This window comes from Cajanus cajan, chromosome 11, assembly GCF_000230855.2.
Source record: "Cajanus cajan strain Asha chromosome 11, NIPB_CcT2T_4, whole genome shotgun sequence".
In the NCBI taxonomy this organism is placed as follows: domain Eukaryota; kingdom Viridiplantae; phylum Streptophyta; class Magnoliopsida; order Fabales; family Fabaceae; genus Cajanus; species Cajanus cajan.
This window is the reverse complement of record NC_138527.1, coordinates 4,909,359-4,923,742: the sequence shown is the minus strand read 5'-3', so window position 1 is coordinate 4,923,742 and position 14,384 is coordinate 4,909,359. Positions and strand designations below refer to the sequence as shown.

At 38.2% G+C, this 14,384-nt stretch overlaps 1 pseudogene; it reads left to right on the top strand.

Annotated features, from left to right (window-relative positions):
* The first annotated feature begins 5,895 nt into the window (after nt 1-5,895).
* Nucleotides 5,896-13,747, top strand: LOC145953121 (uncharacterized; annotated as a pseudogene).
* Nucleotides 13,748-14,384: the final 637 nt, after the last annotated feature.

Genomic DNA, 14,384 nt, shown 5'->3' with positions numbered 1-14,384 from the left:
TTTGTCTCTTGGTACTTTGCAACCTACGGGTGTGGTCATTCAGTTGGCCAATAGGAGTGTTGCCCACCCCACAGGTTTAATAGAGGATGTCTTAGTTCGGGTTGGTGAATTAATTTTTCCTGCTGATTTTTATGTGCTTAATATGGAAGATGGATTTTCCCATGGTTCTGCCCCAATCATTTTGGGTAGACCATTTTTAAAAACAGCCCGGACCAAGATTGATGTTTATGCTGGCACCTTGTCTATGGAATTTGGTGATATTGTTGTTCATTTTAATATTTTGGATGCCATGAAATTTCCTTCTGAAGCTCATTCTGCTTTTCGTGCTGAATTGATTGATGATCTAGTTGATGAGCATTTTTTTTCTCATGCTAAAAAGCATTCACCTTCACTTGATTTGTATAATTGTCTTTCATACATTGATTCTGAGTTTGAATCTGAATCTGAATATGAATCTGAATGTGAAACTAATTATGATGCATCTGAATTTAACACTTTAGGTGTTGTACCTCTTGCTCTTGATTTTATACAGTCAGAATGCCCTAACCATGTTGCAGGAAGTACAAAAGAATCTGACTTGCAGGTTGAGGTACAGGTTGTGGAACCCCTTTCCCCTTCTTTGGTTTCTTCTAATGTTCAACCAGCACCCACACCAGAACTGAAGCCTCTTCCAGAGAATCTCAAGTATGCTTACTTAGAAGATAATGAGAAGTTGCCAGTAATCATTTCCACCTCCCTTGATGCTGTTCAAGAGGACAAATTGTTGCAGGTTCTAAAGAAGCATAAGAAATCAATTGGTTGGACCTTGGCAGACATTTCTGGCATTAGCCCATCCACATGCATGCACAGGATATTATTGGAGGATGGAGCAAAACCAGTAAGACAACCTCAGAGAAGACTTAACCCAGTGATTATGGACGTTGTGAAGAAAGAGGTCACCAAGCTTCTACAGGCTGGGATTATCTATCCCATTTCAGATAGTCAGTGGGTGAGTCCGGTCCAGGTGGTTCCCAAGAAGACAGGCCTCATTGTTGTTAAGAATGAGAAGGATGAGCTCATACCCACCAGAGTCCAAAATAGTTGGAGGGTTTGTATTGACTACCGGAGGCTCAACCAAGCAACAAGGAAGGATCATTTTCCTCTGCCCTTCATTGATCAGATGCTTGAGCGTCTATCAGGTAAATCTCATTATTGTTTTCTTGATGGGTTCTCTGGTTACTTTCAAATCCACATTGCTCCTGAGGATCAAGAGAAAACCACATTCACCTGCCCCTTTGGCACTTTTGCCTATAGGAGGATGCCCTTTGGCCTATGCAATGCCCCTGGTACCTTCCAGCGGTGCATGCTTAGTATCTTTTCTGATTTTCTTGAAAATTGCATAGAGGTGTTTATGGATGATTTCACTGTGTATGGATCCTCTTTTGATACATGTTTGGATAGTCTGGATAAAGTTTTGAATAGATGCATTGAGACTAACCTTGTTCTTAATTTTGAGAAATGTCATTTCATGGTTGAGCAGGGTCTGGTTTTAGGGCATATCATCTCTAGTAGGGGCATTGAGGTAGATCCTGCAAAGATATCTGTTATTTCACAATTGCCTTACCCCTCTTGCGTGCGAGAGGTGCGATCTTTTCTTGGCCATGCAGGTTTCTACAGGCGCTTCATTAAAGACTTCAGCAAGAAGGCCCTTCCACTATCCAATCTACTACAGAAGAAGGTTGATTTTGTTTTTGATGACAGGTGTAAACAGGCATTTGACTGCCTCAAGGAAGCACTGACCACCACTCCAATCATTCAGGCACCTGATTGGACAGTCCCATTTGAGCTGATGTGTGATGCATCCAATTATGCATTGGGAGCTGTCCTAGCACAGAGAGTTGATAGGTTGCCTCGAGTGATATATTATGCTTCCAGGACTTTGGATGCTGCCCAAGCAAACTACACTACCACAGAGAAAGAGCTTCTTGCCATTGTTTTTGCTCTTGATAAATTTAGATCGTATTTGCTTGGTTCTTGTGTTATTATCTATACTGACCATGCAGCTCTAAAGTACCTGCTGAAAAAGGCTGAGTCAAAGCCTAGATTGATCAGGTGGATGCTTTGGCTCCAGGAGTTTGACATGGATATCCAGGACAGGAGTGGAGCTCAAAATTTGGTGGCAGACCATCTAAGCAGAATTGAAAGACCTGAGGATAGTGCTGACATCTTGCCCATCCAGGATAATTTTCCTGATGAAAATTTTTTTATTATTTCTTTTGTTTCTGCTTCTTCTACCCCTTGGTTTGCAAACATTGTTAATTTTTTAGTTGCTTCTGTTTTTCCTCCCTTAGCATCACGAGCTCAAATTGATAAAATTAAGAGTGATGCTAAGCATTATATTTGGGATGACCCCTATTTGTGGAAGTTTTGCAGTGACCAGGTGATTAGGAGATGTATACCAGATCATGAGATTGATTCGGTCCTGCAGTTTTGTCATTCTTCCCCACCAGGTGGCCATCTAGGCATTCAGAGGACAGCTCGCAAGGTGCTTGACTGTGGTTTCTACTGGCCCACGATCTTCAGAGACGCGTGGAAGATTTGTAGCACTTGTGAGCAGTGCCAGCGAGCAGGAGGATCCCTTACATGGAGACAGCAGATGCCTCAGCAGCCCATGCTATTCTGTGAGGTGTTTGATGTCTGGGGTATTGATTTCATGGGTCCCTTTCCTGTTTCTTTTGGTTTTTCCTACATTCTTTTAGCTGTTGATTATGTTTCAAAATGGGTGGAAGCCAAACCCACCAGAACTAATGATGCTCGGGTCGTAGTGGATTTTGTTAGATCTCACCTATTTTGCAGGTTTGGAGTACCCAGAGCCATTGTTAGTGATCAAGGAATCCATTTTTGCAACAGATCTATGCAGGCTTTGCTCAAGAAGTATGGGGTAGTGCACAGAATTTCCACACCTTACCACCCCCAAACTAATGGACAAGCTGAGATTTCAAATAGGGAGATCAAGAGAATCATAGAGAAGATTGTACAGCCCAACAGAAAAGATTGGAGTAACAGGTTGGATGATGCTCTTTGGGCACATAGGACTGCCTACAAAGCACCTATAGGGATGTCTTTTTATCGGGTTGTCTTTGGCAAGGCATGTCATTTACCTGTTGAGATTGAGCATCGGGCCTACTGGGCTGTGAAGACCTGCAACTTCTCTATTGATCAGGCTGGTGAGGAAAGAAAGTTGCAACTGAGTGAGCTGGATGAGATCCGCCTGGAAGCCTATGAGAACTCTAAGTTCTACAAGGAGAAAACCAAGAAGTTCCATGATAGTTTGATAGCTAGAAAGGACTTCACGGTTGGGCAGAAAGTTTTACTGTATAATTCAAGGCTTGGTCTCATGGGTGGTAAGTTGCGTTCTAAGTGGATTGGACCTTTTGTTGTTACTAATGTTTTTCCTTATGGTACAGTTGAGATCAAAAGTGAATCCAAAGACAAGAGCTTCAAAGTTAACGGGCACCGTCTGAAACCTTTCCTCAGCAATCCTTCCCTGTTGAATGCAGTTGTAGAGGAGATGTCTCTGCTCGACCCCACTTCTCTTCCACCATGACTTAGGGAGTTTTCTTTTCCCTTCTCCTTCTTTACTTTTATTGCACTTGTCCAGATTTATTGATTGTCCTGATTGCTCTGATCTTCTGTTTGGGCCACATTGGGACAATGTGTGATTTAAGTGTGGGGGGGACGGTTTTAGCTTGATTACATGTTTTTAGGGTTTATTTGTTATTTTAGGTTTTATGTTTAGGTGTTCTGTACAGCTTTGCATGTTTCTCTGTGATTTCTGGGTTTTGATTGTTTGTAGGCACTGACTTCATTCTTGGATAGGAGTTTCTTGATACTATATGGTTTGAAATCCCTGTTTTTCTCTACTTGGAAAGATGATTTTGAGGTTTGAGAGGTTGTTTTAACTGTGACAAATATACCCTGTGTGAGGATTTGAGCCACTCTCTGTTCTTACTTGTGTGTTATGCCTCTTGATTCCCTGCACAGTTGCCTTGTCTTGACTCTTTTTGATACTTCTTGATTCACATGCATGTTTGGATATGATTAAGGCATTTTTGTTCTTATAAGCCTCTGGCCAAATAAGCTTACCCTGAATTATCTCCTCTGATAACCCCTGCTGAGCCTATTTCCCCTTCTTTTGTTTGAAACTCATTACAAGCCTTAAGCGAAAAACCATGATTACCTTAACCTTAGGGAGTTTTGGAGCTTTGGAATTGTTTTGGGAATAAGTTCTTGAATAAGTGTGGGGGTGTGTGTATGTTTCATTGGATGATATATATTGACTAGTTGATTCCTTATGCTGTACATTTTACTTCTCTGCATGTTATCTTTTCTCATTTCAAAATTCGTGTGTACTGTTCACGATGTAATTTTCGTTAAAAAAAAAAAAAAAAAAAAAGAGAGAGAAGTTGTTTGAGGCAAGAGAAAGAGGATTGATCATCATAGAGGTCATTAGAGGTTTCTGGGTTTGTTTCTTGTGCACATTCTTGACTTATTCCCCATTGCTCCTCTAGTTCCTCTGGTTTGTAGTTACTTATCCCATATGTTTTCCTCTACCCTGTCCTTGGCCTCATTACAACCCTAAAAAGACCTTTTGATCCTTATGTGCATGTTTATTGGGTGTTGATTTTAGAGGCTTGCCAAGTCTATCTGTTGCTTGTTTTTCATGAGTGCTTTGAGAGTATACAGTTGCCTAGACACTTGAGAGATACAGTGATACAGTGCATCTTGTGAGGTTCTGTTGCTTTTGAATCACCTCTTGAGCTGATTGATTGTCTTGCCATGTTTTGAAATGCTTGGATGATTTCCATAAGTATCTGGTTTCTCTGACTCTTTATATGTTGGATGTTGTCTACTTCTTTCCTTTTCCCAAGATTCATTGAGGATTATGTAAACCTGTTTGTTTTCTTGTGTGTATTGTTGTCTCTGTTTCTTCCTGTTTCGTCACTTTCTTTGATATATTTGGAATTGTTCTTTGCTTTGCTTTCTTGATTTTGCCCAGGAGTGCAAAAAGCTAAGTGTGGGGGTATTTGATAAGTCATAATTTGATATGTATCTTATCCTTCAATTTAGCTATTTTACATTCCATTCATGGTTAATTATAGGATTTAGATAGATATGTGTGTTGTTGGGCCAAATTGGATAGTTGGGAATTATTATTCTAAATTTTCGCTGTTTTTGGGCTGATGAACATGTCTCGGTCTTCAGGGCATAACTTGGGCTGTAGTGATCCAAATGGTGAAAACTCTGTGGCCCTGGAAATCTGAGACAAAGACCTAGAACTTTGCAGAAGGAACCGTGTTCAAATTCGTTCATCTAGAAGGACAATTTCGGTGGTCAAAAATCGGTGCGGAAATGGCATCCAACTCATCCCACCAACAACACCAACTCATCCCATTTCGTTTTGTCTTAGCTTTTTCCCATTATTTTATATTTCTTTTGTGTTAGATGAAGGCTATAAATAGGCCTTCACTTCTCCATTGTAAGACATCCCTGAATACACCTTCAAATAAGTTACTCTTGGGTGTTCTTCTTCCTCCCTTCTCTTTGTTTTCTTTGAGTTTATTTTCTCTGTTGTAGTTGTAGTTTATGTTTTATTGTCCTTTCCTTTTGTATGCATTTTAATTCTGTTCTTTGCCTCCTCCATGGAAGGCTAGATTGTAGTACTCTTTAACTTGATTTAATGCATTTTCATTTTCCTTGCATTTTCATTTCTAGTTCAAATTTAATGGAAGGCTAAAACCATTGGGTTGGCTTCTTGTTATGGATTGTAATCTCTGTTTGAGGTTGGGTATGTTTGTGTGTCTCTGTTCTACTTTGTTCTTCTTCATTCAACCTCTATATTAGTATGTCCATGCTTAATGGGCTATGCTTAATGACACAGTTGCTTAATCTGTGAAGAGGTTGATGTTGTATACGTTTTCTTAATTCGTGGAGGGAAATCTTGAGTTAATCTTTGCTTAGTTGGTTAACTCGGATGGAACAAGGATTAAGTAGTTAATAGAGCAATCTTATTGTAAATCTAGGATAAGAGAGTTACAATCCGAACAAGGAGCCAATCTATTTTACTTATTGTGTTATCTGTATTTTATTGTGTTATAAACTTAAAATTTAAACAACCAAAATTCCCCCCCCCACTTCGTGTGTTTAAGCCTTTGACAGAGAAAAATGGTCCTTGAGAGACGACCTAGGACAACTTCCTAGTACTACATTTAATTGTTTTTATTTGGTGGCCTCATGGTGGAACAAACTATATGGAACTCCTTAAGATGCTTATGTGCGTCTTCACCTGCACGACCATGAAACTTAGGCAGCAAATGGATTAGTCCAGTTTTAAGCACAAAAGGAACATCTTCCTCAGGGTATTGAATGCATAAACTCTCATAAGTAAAATCAGGTGCAGCCATTTCCCTAAGTGTTCTCTCTCGAGGTCCAGGTTGGTCAGCCATGTTTTGTTGTTGACTTGAATGAAGTTCAAATGCAACACTTACACTATCACTAACACTATGAGTATCACTATCACTATCTAAAGATGGAATGATATGCTCTCTAGTTAATCTATGGAATGTCCTATCAATCTCAGGATCAAATGGATGCAAAGTCTGTGGATTGTTCCTAGTCATGCACTACATGTACCACTATAGTAATAGTGAACAAAAAGGGATTTTTATGAAAACTTATAAAACAACAAAACTAATGCACCAGTATCATTAGCTACTACCACACAAAATTTGAGGTAAAATGATAAATCTAGTTGTCAAAACCAAAAATCACAATTAATTAGAAAATTCTAATATTCGACATTATTCATATTCACATTAATACACTAAAACAAAACACACAAAAATTGACAAAGACTCTAAAACATAAAACACAAAACACAAAACAGAACATCACAATAACAAATACACATAAACACACGGCCTTTTACAGAAACCGATGGTCCCCGGCAACTCATGGGGGAGAGCTTATACGAGTACTGGGAAAGATTCAAGAGGCTATGTGCTAGCTGTCCTCACCATCAGATTTCTGAACAGCTATTATTACAGTATTTCTATGAAGGATTGAACATAATGGATAGAAGCATGATTGATGCAGCTAGTGGAGGAGCCTTAGGAGATATGACACCTGCTTCTGCTAGAGGGTTGATTGAAAAAATGGCGTCAAACTCACAACAATTCAATATGAGGAGTGATGCCATTGTCGTGAGAGGTGTGCATGATGTGGTAGCCTCAGACTCCATTGAACATAAAAAGCTAGAGAGTAAGATTGATGCTCTCACCACCTTGGTTTCACAACTGGCTACAAATCAAAAAGAAGCTCCAACACCAGCAAAGGTATGTGGCATCTGCACTTCAATTAATCATCTAACTGATGCTTGTCCCTCCTTGCAAGACTCTTCTATAGGTCCTGATGCCCCACAAGCCTATGCTGCAAATATCTATAATAACAGACCAGCGCAACAACAACAGCAGCAGAGTTATGACCTCTCCAACAATAGGTACAATCCAGGTTGGAGAAATCATCCTAATCTCAGATGGTCTAACCAGCAGCAGCAGCAACAACAACAGCCATCCCCTCCCTTCCAAAACAATGTTGGTCCTAGCAGATATGTGCCTCCTCCTATCCAACAACAACAACAAAGACAACATGAAGCTCCTGCACCACCAGCTCTTCAACCTTCTACTTCTGAACCTACATTGGAGGAGTTAGTGAGGTAGATGACTATTCAAAACATGCAGTTCCAACAAGAGACCAGAACTTCCATACAAAGTTTGACAAATCAGATGGGTCAGATGGCCACTCAGCTTAATCAATCACAGTCCCAAAATTCAGACAAGCTACCTTCACAAACTGTGCAAAATCCGAAGAATGTGAGTGCCATCACCTTGAGGTCTGGCAAACAAATTGACATTCCAGCACCTCCTACAACTGTTGTACCTCCACCTAAGCCTACACTTGAGAAAGAGGATTCTACAGGTAGTAGCAAAAATTTTCATGCAGGTAGTGCACGTAGTGATGATCTACATCAGCCTCCTATCCCTCTTCCATTTCCACCAAAATTAATTCCAAGCAAAAAAATGGAAGAGGTGGACAAGGAGATATTAGAAACCTTCAGGAAGGTGGAGGTGAACATACCTCTACTGGATGCCATCAAGCAAATTCCCAGATATGCAAAATTCTTGAAGGAGCTGTGCACTCACAAGAGGAAGTTGAAGGGAAATGAGCGAATCAGCATGGGCAGGAATGTCTCAGCACTCATAGGTAAATCTGTTCCACACATTCCTGAAAAGTGTAAGGATCCAGGTACATTTTGTGTACCTTGCATTATTGGTAACAATAAGTTTGAAAATGCCATGCTTGATTTAGGAGCTTCAATTAATGTCATGCCTCTGTCTATTTTCAATTCTTTGTCTCTTGGTACTTTGAAACCTACGGGTGTGGTCATTCAGTTGGCCAATAGGAGTGTTGCCCACCCCACAGGTTTAATAGAGGATGTCTTAGTTCGGGTTGGTGAATTAATTTTTCCTGCTGATTTTTATGTGCTTAATATGGAAGATGGATTTTCCCATGGTTCTGCCCCAATCATTTTGGGTAGACCATTTTTAAAAACAGCCCGGACCAAGATTGATGTTTATGCTGGCACCTTGTCTATGGAATTTGGTGATATTGTTGTTCATTTTAATATTTTGGATGCCATGAAATTTCCTTCTGAAGCTCATTCTGCTTTTCGTGCTGAATTGATTGATGATCTAGTTGATGAGCATTTTTTTTCTCATGCTAAAAAGCATTCACCTTCACTTGATTTGTATAATTGTCTTTCATACATTGATTCTGAGTTTGAATCTGAATCTGAATATGAATCTGAATGTGAAACTAATTATGATGCATCTGAATTTAACACTTTAGGTGTTGTACCTCTTGCTCTTGATTTTATACAGTCAGAATGCCCTAACCATGTTGCAGGAAGTACAAAAGAATCTGACTTGCAGGTTGAGGTACAGGTTGTGGAACCCCTTTCCCCTTCTTTGGTTTCTTCTAATGTTCAACCAGCACCCACACCAGAACTGAAGCCTCTTCCAGAGAATCTCAAGTATGCTTACTTAGAAGATAATGAGAAGTTGCCAGTAATCATTTCCACCTCCCTTGATGCTATTCAAGAGGACAAATTGTTGCAGGTTCTAAAGAAGCATAAGAAATCAATTGGTTGGACCTTGGCAGACATTTCTGGCATTAGCCCATCCACATGCATGCACAGGATATTATTGGAGGATGGAGCAAAACCAGTAAGACAACCTCAGAGAAGACTTAACCCAGTGATTATGGACGTTGTGAAGAAAGAGGTCACCAAGCTTCTACAGGCTGGGATTATCTATCCCATTTCAGATAGTCAGTGGGTGAGTCCGGTCCAGGTGGTTCCCAAGAAGACAGGCCTCATTGTTGTTAAGAATGAGAAGGATGAGCTCATACCCACCAGAGTCCAAAATAGTTGGAGGGTTTGTATTGACTACCGGAGGCTCAACCAAGCAACAAGGAAGGATCATTTTCCTCTGCCCTTCATTGATCAGATGCTTGAGCGTCTATCAGGTAAATCTCATTATTGTTTTCTTGATGGGTTCTCTGGTTACTTTCAAATCCACATTGCTCCTGAGGATCAAGAGAAAACCACATTCACCTGCCCCTTTGGCACTTTTGCCTATAGGAGGATGCCCTTTGGCCTATGCAATGCCCCTGGTACCTTCCAGTGGTGCATGCTTAGTATCTTTTCTGATTTTCTTGAAAATTGCATAGAGGTGTTTATGGATGATTTCACTGTGTATGGATCCTCTTTTGATACATGTTTGGATAGTCTGGTGACGAGAGGTTGTCGAAGCCTCTATCAAACACAAAATAAAATGAGTTTAAACTTGTAGCACAGTAGTGCCCTAAAGTCGTCTCTCGAGGATCAAAGGAAATTCTTTTTATTATATTAGCAATATTAACAAAATTTTGGAAAAGGGGGGGTTTGGAGTTTGATATAATTTTTAGAACAAGAAGTTGAATAATAAACTTAGATGATAAAAACTTCAACTTGTGGATTTTCGTTCTTTGGATTTATCCTTGGTTCAAAATCTCAATCTCAAATAATAATTAATTTCTTGCATTTAAGTTCAATTAGTTAAGCACCAACAAAACTTAAATAGATTCTTTCCAAAGTTCAAGCGAACATCATTTGAGTCCATTAGGTTAGGATCAAGCGTCCAAATTTAATCCCTATTTGGTCTCTAAGTCCAAGAATCCAACAAGCCATCCATTGGAGAATTTAATTAATCAAATCTTGCTTGTCCCAAAGTTAATCAATCAAGCGTCAATTAATTTAGGAGATTCTTCAAATGTTTAAGCAAACATGATTTGAGTTAACAAGGTTAGAATTATTCATTCACATTTAATCCCTAGTTAAACTCTAAGTCCTTGAATCGGCAAACAATTAATGAGTCAATCAATTAAGTCCATGAATGTTCCTTTGTCTTTCTCAAAATTAATGTAAACAAGTGTCACATAATTCTTGGTCTTGCATTCCTTCTTAAGTCCAATGTAAGTAAGCATCACATAGGTCTTAGTTCAAGGAGTTAATGAGAACATCTTATGTAATGAATTTAAGTGATCAATTCAAATTCAATTATATAAGCATAAACAAGATAGAAAGATAAAGGTAAATTCAATTATTAAGAGTTGAGGATACACAAAATTTTCTTCAAACCTCAAAATCCATTAGAACTTATTACCACAAGCTGAATTAGAAACTTAGCTATCCATAAAATTAAAAGACATTATAACATTAAATAACAAGAAAGACTAAGAAGAAATTGAGAAGAAGAAGAAGAAAGGGAGGTAGAAGAACACCCAAGAGTAACTTATTTGAAGGTGTTTGGGACATCTTGCAATGGAGAAATGAAGGCCTATTTATAGCCTTCATACAACACATAAAAACTGTAAAATAATGGGAAAAATTGTAGACAAAACGAAATGGGATGAGTTGTGTAGGTGGTGGGATGATTTGGTGTTGTTGGTGGGATGAGTTGGATTCCATATTCTTTTCCGCACCGATTATTGATCACCGAATTTGGCCTTCTAGATGATCGAAGTTGCCAACGGCGCCTTCTGCAAAGTTTTAGGTCTTTGTCTCAGCTTTCCAGGGCCACCAAGTTTGCTCCATTTGGATCACCACAGCCCAAGTTATGGCCTGAAAACCGAGACATGTTCATCAGCCCAAAAACAGCAAAATTTAGAATAATAATTCCCAACTATCCAATTAGGCCCAACAACACACATATCTATCTAAATCCTATAATTAGCCATGGATGGAATGTAAAATAGCTAAATTAAAGGAAAAGATACATATCAAATCATGATTTATCAAATACCCCCACACTTAGCTTTTTGCACTCCTGGGCAAAATCAAGAAAGCAAAGCAAAGAACAATTCCAAAGATATCAAAGAAAATGATGAAACAGGAAGAGACAGAGACAACAATACACACAAGAAAACAAACAGATTTACACAATCCTTAATGAATCATGGGAAAAGAAAAGGAGTAGACAACATCTAACACACAAAGAGTCAGAGAAACCAGATACTTATGGAAATCATCCAAGCATTTCAAAACATGGCAAGACAATTAATCAGCTCAAGAGGTGATTCAAAAGCAACAGAACCTCACAAGATGCACTGTATCACTGTATCTCTCAAGTGTCAAGGCAACTGTATACTCTCAAAGCACTCATGAAAAACAAGCAACAAATAGACTTGGCAAGCCTCTAAAATCAACACCCGACAAACATGCATATAAGGATCAAAAGGTCTTTTTAGGGTTGTAATGAGGCCAAGGACAGGGTAGAGGATAATATATGGGATAAGTAACTACAAACCAAAGGAACCAGAGGAGCAATGGGGAATAAGTCAAGACTACGCATAAGAAACAAACCCAAAAACCTCTAATGACCTTTATGATAATGAATCCTCTTTCTCTTGCCTCAAACAACTTTTTTTTTTTTTTTTTTTTTTTTGTTTTTGTTTTTGTTTTTGTTTTGTTTTGTTTTGTTTTTTTTTTTTTTTTTTTTTTTTAGATTTTTTTTTTTTTTGAATAAACAGTACATAGTGAATAGTACATACGAAAATTTTAAATGAGATAAGATAACATGTAAAGAAGTAAAATGTACAGCATAAGGAATCAACTAGCCAAAATACATCATCCAATGAAACATACACATACCCCCACACTTATTCAAGAACTTATTCCCAAAACAATTCCAAAGCTCCAAAACTCCCTAAGGTTAAGGTAATCAATTTTTTTTTTTTTTTTTTTCACTTAAGGATTGTAATGAGCTTGAAACAAAGAAGGGAAAATAGGCTCAGCAGGGATTATCAGAGGATTTAATTCAAGGTAGGCTTATTTGGCTAGAGGCTTATGAGAATCAAAATGCCTTAATCAAATCCAAACATGCATGTGAATCAAGAAGTATCAAACAGAGTCAAGACAAGGCAACTGTGCAAGCAATCAAGAGGCATAACACACAAGAAAGAACAGAGAGTGGCTCAAATCCTCACACAGGGTATATCTGTCACAATTAAAACAACTTCTTAAACCTCAAAATCATATTTCCAAGCATAGAAAAATAGGGATTTCAAACCATATAGTATCAAGAAACTCCTATCCAAGAATGAAGTAAGTGCCTACAAACAATCAAAACCCAGAATTCACAGAGAAACATGCAAAGCTCTACAGAACACTAAACATAAAACCTAGACCCAAAAATAACAATTAAACCTACAAACATATAACTAAAATAGTTCCTCCCCCATACTTAAATCACACATTGTCCCAATGTGGCCCAAACAGAAGATCAAAGCAATCAGAATAATCAATAAATCTTGACAAGTGCAATAAAAGTAAAGAAGGAGAAGGAAAAGAAAACTCCCTAGGTCATGGTGGATGCCAAGACACTGCAGAGATGGCATTGGAAATAGCATCAGGTGAAAGATGGCAATGGGAGTGGTGCGGCGGGTGTGAAATCTCCAACAGCCAATCATCAAAGGGTGGTGGATAATGATCCTTCCTCAATGGAGGTGGTGGCACAAAATAATAACCTGCAAAAAGAAAGTGTGCTTGTGCAGAATGCACCTCACTAAAGGGGTTAGATGTATCAATTAAAATAGAACCGCCCTCAATATCCATGGATACAAGTGTATCTAAAGAATGTGGATGCAAAGCATTTTCAATTTCAACACAGATAGCGCATCTCATGGAATCAGAACAAACATGATGAGTGTCCATCAAAGATGGAAAATCAATATTAAGTGCAAAATCAGATATACACTCATCTTCAACAAAATCAAGGAATTCAAGGAAATCAATGTAATCAGGATGAGAAAGTAATTTGGCTCCGAAAACAGAATGATCCTCAAATGGACATTTCGAATCAAGAATATTGAACCGAACTACTATGTCACCAACTTCCATACTCCAAATTTTTTATGAGCCGTCACAACTCAACGGAAATTAAAATAAAGGGGGGTTTTGATTATTAGAAGTATTTCTAAAAAGTCTTCTTCTAGTTATCCTTAGTGTTCTTTCAATTTCAGGATCCAAATCAAGTAAAGGACTAGTAGAAGATCTTGTCATACACTATACAAAAATACAAAGAGAAAATGAAAATAAAATAAAATGAAAGATATCTAATATAACAAAATGACACCTTTAATCCCCGGCAACGGCGCCAATTTGACGAGAGGTTGTCGAAGCCTCTATCAAACACAAAATAAAATGAGTTTAAACTTGTAGCACAGTAGTGCCCTAAAGTCGTCTCTCGAGGATCAAAGGAAATTCTTTTTATTATATTAGCAATATTAACAAAATTTTGGAAAAGGGGGGGTTTGGAGTTTGATATAATTTTTAGAACAAGAAGTTGAATAATAAACTTAGATGATAAAAACTTCAACTTGTGGATTTTCGTTCTTTGGATTTATCCTTGGTTCAAAATCTCAATCTCAAATAATAATTAATTTCTTGCATTTAAGTTCAATTAGTTAAGCACCAACAAAACTTAAATAGATTCTTTCCAAAGTTCAAGCGAACATCATTTGAGTCCATTAGGTTAGGATCAAGCGTCCAAATTTAATCCCTATTTGGTCTCTAAGTCCAAGAATCCAACAAGCCATCCATTGGAGAATTTAATTAATCAAATCTTGCTTGTCCCAAAGTTAATCAATCAAGCGTCAATTAATTTAGGAGATTCTTCAAATGTTTAAGCAAACATGATTTGAGTTAACAAGGTTAGAATTATTCATTCACATTTAATCCCTAGTTA